At 36.6% G+C, this 6,000-nt stretch overlaps 1 non-coding gene across 1 annotated transcript; it reads left to right on the forward strand.

Annotated features, from left to right (window-relative positions):
- The first annotated feature begins 358 nt into the window (after window positions 1–358).
- Window positions 359–462, forward strand: LOC113913379. The gene has a single exon (XR_003517172.1). It is a non-coding gene; the product is annotated as a U6 spliceosomal RNA (small nuclear RNA).
- The last annotated feature ends 5,538 nt before the right edge of the window (window positions 463–6,000 follow it).

The raw sequence follows: 6,000 nt of genomic DNA on the forward strand, positions 1-6,000 counted from the left end.
AGAAAAGTAAAAAGCAGAAAAGAAGTAAAATTAAGTATTTCTATAAAAATCAGTCAAGGGATTCACAAAAGGATGTTAAGTATGACACCAAATACCCAAAACATGGAGGGGAGAGGAGTGAAGAATGGGTTCAAATGTGAGCAACCATCAACTTAATATGGATTGCTATGTGCATAAGATGTTATATACAAACCTAAGGGCAACCACAAATCAAAAACCAGTCATAGACTGATGATTACCAGAGAAAGGTGGGGGTGGGGAATGGGTTAAATAGGTGAAGGGGATTAATTTAAATTCCAGTTAACTAAATGCCAGTCTTACCTGGAATTTAAATTAAAACTTAAAAAAATAAAAAATAGTGCTCACTTTGGCAGCACATCTACTAAAATTAGAATGATACAGAGATTAGCATGACCCCTGCTCAAGGATGACATGCAAATTCGTTAAGCGTTCCATATTTTAAAAATAAAAATAAATGAATAAAAGTATAATTTATTTAGATATTTTCAAATATTAAACTAGTCAGATATGCAAAGAATAAAGAGAAAGGAATCCAAGTATATCACTAAAGAAAGCCAGCAAACCGTAAGAGAAGAAAGCAAGAGAAGAAAGGAACAGAGAAAAACTACAAAACAATCATAAAACAAGTCACAAAATGGCAATAGGTATGCTCCTATAAATAATTACTTTGAATGTGAATGGACTAAATGCTCCAATCAAAAGACAGGGTGGCAGAATGGATAAAAAGCATGACTCATCTATGTGCTATCTACGAGAGACTCATTTCAGACCTAAAGACACATGCAGGTTGAAAGTGAAGGGATGGGAAAACATTTATCATGCAAATGGAATGAAAAGAAAGCCAGGGTAGCAATACTTAATATTGGACAAAATAGACTTTAAAACAGGCTGTAACAAGAGACAAAGAAGGACACTCCATAACCATAATGGGAAAAATTCAACAAGAGGATATAACAATTGTAAATGTTTATGCTTCCAACATGGGAACACCCAAATACATAAAGAGCAGCTATTAACAAACAAAGGAAGAAATCAGTAGTAATACAGTAATAATAGAGGACTTTAACACCCCACTTACACCAATGGATAGATCATCCGAACAGAAAATAAACAAGGGAATAGTGGCCTTGAGTGACACATTGGACCAGATGGATCTAACAGATATAGTCAGAACATTCCATCCAAAAACAGCAGAATACACATTCTTCTCAAGTGCACATGGAACATTTTCCAGAACAGATCACTATTAGGCCACAAACAAGTATCTTCAATTTCATAAATCTTTTTCTTCTCTAGTATCTGGTAGTTAACTTCAGGGTTTATATTATACATCTTTAACTTACTACAATCTACCTTCAAGTGATGTGTCACTTCACTTATAGTATTAGAAACTTATAATACTTTACTTACATTTCTCCCTTCCTAGAATTTATCATCCATTTTATACATTTGTTAAAAACTCTACAATGAAATATTATTACTTTTGTTAAGCTGTCAATTATTTTTAAAGGGACTTAATAAGAAAAATATATATATTTACCCATGTAGTTAGTTACCATTTCTGGTGCCTTTCATTTCTTTGTTTAGATCCAGGTTTATTGCTGACATCATTTCCCTTTTGCTGGAAGGATATCCTCTAATATTTTTTTGTAGTGCAGTTCTGATGATGATGAATTCTTTCAGCTTTTGTATGTCTGAAAACATCTTTATTTTGCCTACGTTTTTTAAAAAGATATTTTCAGTGGCTATAGGATTTAAAGTACAGTTTCTTCTTTCAGTACTCTAAGGATATTGCTCCCTATCTTCTTGCTTACATTGTTTCCAGTGAGAAGTCTGTTGTTCTTACCTTTGTCTCTCTGTACTTAACTCCCCTGACTCCTTCTCCAGCTGCCTTTAAGAGTTTCTCATCACCGTTTTTAAAAATTGTTTTGGGGGTGCCTGGGTGGCTCAGTCGTTAAGCATCTGCCCTTGGCTCAGGTCATGGTCCCAGGGTCCTGGGATCAAGCCCCGCATCAGGCTCCCTGCTCAACGGGAAGCCTGCTTCTCCCTCTCCCACTCCCCCTGCTTGTGCTTTCTCTCTCTGTGTGTGTGTGTGTCTCTCTCTGCCACATAAATAAATAAAATCTTTAAAAAAACTGTTTTGTGACTTGGTGTAGTTTTCTTCATGTTTCTTAGGCTTGGGATTCATTGAATTCCTTGGGTCTTTGGAGTTTGTTTGCAAAAAACTAGGGAAAATTTCAGCCATGAAATAAAATATTTTTGACCTCCCATTCTCTTCTCTCCTATGAAGACTACATTTATATATCTGTTAGGCTGATTGAAATTGTCCTGCAGTTTACAAAGGTTCCCTTCTACCTTCTTCTTCCTCCTCCCCCTCTTCCTCCTCCTTCTTCTTCTCTGCCATTAATACCATCCAGCGCATTTTCATTTCAGACACTGTAGTTTTCTTTTTTTAGAAAAAAAAGATTTTATTTATTTATTCATGAGACACAGAGAGAGAGAGAGAGAGAGAGAGGCATGCTCCCTTGGGATCATGACCTGAGCTGAAGGCAGACACTTAACTGAATGAGCCACCCAGGTGCCCTGGACATTGTAGTTTTCATTTCTAGAAATTTAATTTAGGTACTTTTTAAAAATATATATCTTACATTTCTATTTAAAATTTTGAACATAGAGAAGACAGTTATAATTGTTTGAATAGCTTTGCTTATTCTAACATCTGTGACAGCTGTTGGTTGGTTGGTTTCAATTTATTGATTATTTTTCTTATTGTGAATTGTACTTTCCTACTTCATTGCCTGGCAACCTTTGTTTTAATACCAGACATTTAATTTTACCTTGTTGAGTGCCAGGTATTTTTTTGTTGTTGTACTGTTGTACTGTTAATATTTTTAAGGTTTATTCTGGGATGTAGTTAAATTTCTTAGAAAAAGTCTGATCCTTTCAAGTCTTATTTTTTTTAAAGATTTTTTATTTATTCATTTGAGAGAGCGAGAATGAGAGAGAGAGAGAGAGCACATGAGAGGGGGCAGGGTCAGAGGGAGAAGCAGACTCCCTGCTGAGCGGGGAGCCCGATGCGGGACTCGATCCCGGGACTCCAGGATCATGACCTGAGCCGAAGGCAGTCGCCCAACCGACTGAGCCACCCAGGCGCCCTCAAGTCTTATTTTTATGATTCTAGTGGGTCCAGAGTAGTGCTTAGTCTGGGTCTAATTATTTCCCATTACTGAGGCAAGGCTTTTCTGAGTATTATACTCAGTGCTCTGTGAATTATGAGTTTTTCCAGTCTGGCTGGTGGGAATAGGCACTGTTCCCAGCTCGGTGTTAGTACCAGCCACTGTTCTCCAATCCTGTCAGATAGTTCTGTTCCCTTAGTCTTAGGCAGTTCCTCTCCTCCTGTGCTGGTAAATACTTCCTGCTAAATACTCAAGGGTGACCCTCTCAGATCTCTGGGATTCTCTCCCTGTCCTAAGCACTTTAGCTACCTTGCTCTCCCTGTGACTCTCAGCTGTGACCCTTCAACTCAGGGAGACTGCTAGTCTCTGCCTGGGTACCTTCTCCCTAAGCTCTTAAGGCAGTAAGCTGGACAAAAGAGCTCACATTATTTTGTTCTTGTCTATCAGGTTAATGTTTATTATTGCCCAATGTCCAATATCTTTAAACCTGTTGTTTCATATATTGTGTCTTGGTTTGTTTGTTTATTTGAGGCAGGAGTATAAAATTCTGTTTTATACTCTTGTTAATCCATCTTGAGTGGAAGCAAATGTCCTTTCCTTGATTTTCTCATTTTGAGATTTTAAGAAGTTTCCATAAATATTATGTGCTTGCTTGCTTTCTTTTCTTTCTTTCTTTTCTTTTCTTTTCTTTCTTTCTTTCCTTTTTTAAAGTAGGCTCCACGCCCAGCATGGAGCCCAACTCAGGGCTTGAACCCACGACCCTGAGATAAAGACCTGAGCTGTAATCAAGAGTCAGACACTTAACCCACTGAGCCATGCAGGCGCCCCTTGGATTATTTCTCTGACAGTTTTCTTCCTTCTGTTTACTCTGTTCTCTCTGAAATTTGTCATTTGGTTGTTAAATCTTCTGGACTAACCCCTAATTTCTATGCTTTTTTTTTAAATTGGAAGTGTAGCTAACATACAATATTGTTTTAGTTTCAGGTATGCAACATAGGGATTTGACAGTTATATACATTACAAAATGCTCACCATGATCAGTGTAGTTACCATCTGTCACCGTACAAAGTTATTATAGTATTACTGACTTTATTCCCTATGCTATTTTTGTTCCCATGACTTATTTATCTTATAACTTTATTTGATTTTGTACCTTTTAACCCCCTTCACGTATTTTACCCACTCTCCACCCCTGCCAGTTTGTTCTCTATTTATGAGTCTGTTTCTGTTTCTGTTCGTTTGTTTTGCTTTTTAGATTCCACATATAAGTGAAATCATGTTAATTGTCTTTCTCTGACTTATTTCACTTAGCATATAGGTTGCTTCCATATCGCCATTGTAGATAATGCTGCAATGAGCATAGGGGTGCATTATATCTCTTTGAACTGATGTTTTTGTTTCCTTTGGATAAATACCCATAAGTGAGAATGCTTGGCTGGCTCAGTTGGTAGAGTATGTGACTCTTTTTTTGTGTGTGTATGCGATTCTTGATCTCGGGATCTTGAGTTCAAGCCCCACGTTGGGTGTAGAATAGATTACTTAAATAAATAAATAAATCTTTAAAAAAATACATGTAAGTGGAATTGCTTGATTATGTTTCTATTTTTTATTTTTTAAGGAACCTCCATACTGTTTTCCATAGTGGCCGTACCAATTTACATTTCCATCCACAGTGCACAAGGGTGCTCTCCACATTATTGTCGTTAATTTCTTATCTTTTTGATACTAGCTGTTATAACTGATGTAAGATGATACCTCATTGTAGTTTTTATTTTTATAGTTGATATACAATGTTACATTAGTTTCAGGTGTGCAATATAGTGATTTGATAAGTCTGTGTTATGCTACACCCACCACCAGTGTAACTACGATCTGTCACCATACATATACTATTACGATACCATTGATTATGTTCTCTATGCTGTACGTTTTCTCCCTGTGACTTATTCATTCCATAACTGGAAGCCTGTATCTCCCATTCCCCTTCACTCATTTTGCCTATCCTCTACCCACTGGCAACCATCAGTTCTCTATATTTATGGGTCTGTTTCTGCTGTTTGTTCCTTTGTTTTGTTTTTTAGATTCCACATATAAGTGAAATAATGTAGTATTTGTCCTTGTATGACTTACTTCACTTAGCATAATACCCTCTAGGTCCATCCATGTTGTCTCAGATAGTAAGATTTCTTCCTTTTTTTATGGCTGGGTAATATTCCTCTGTGTGTGTGTGTGTGTGTGTGTGTGTGTGTGTGTGTGTGTGTGTGTATCACATCTTCTTTATCCATTCATCTATCGAAAGAACTTGGGTTGCCTCCATATCTTGGCTATTGTAAATAATGCTACAATAAACAGAGGAGTGCATATGTCTTTTCAAATTAGTGTTTTCATTTTCTTTGAATAAATACCCAGGAAGTGGAATTACTGAATTGTATGGTAATTCTATTTTTAACTTTTTGAGGACCCACCATACTGTTTTCCACAGTGGCTACACCAGTTTGCATTTCCACCAACAGTGTAGGAGGGTTCCCTTTCTCCACATCCTTGCCAACACTTGTTTCTTGTGTTTTTATTTTAGCCATTACACCAGGTGAAGGTGATATCTCATTGTGGTCTTGATTTGCATTTCCTTGATGATTAGTTGTGTTGAACATTGTCTGTTGGCCATTTATATATCTTTTTTTGGAAAAATGTCTATTCAGTTCCCCTTCCCATTTTTTAATCATATTGTTTGTTTTTTTTTAGTGTTGAGTTGTATTAGTAATTTATATATTCCAGATATTAACCCCTTATTGGATATATCATT

The sequence above is a fragment of the Zalophus californianus genome, chromosome 14 (assembly GCF_009762305.2).
Source record: "Zalophus californianus isolate mZalCal1 chromosome 14, mZalCal1.pri.v2, whole genome shotgun sequence".
Classification (NCBI taxonomy): Eukaryota; Metazoa; Chordata; class Mammalia; order Carnivora; family Otariidae; genus Zalophus; species Zalophus californianus.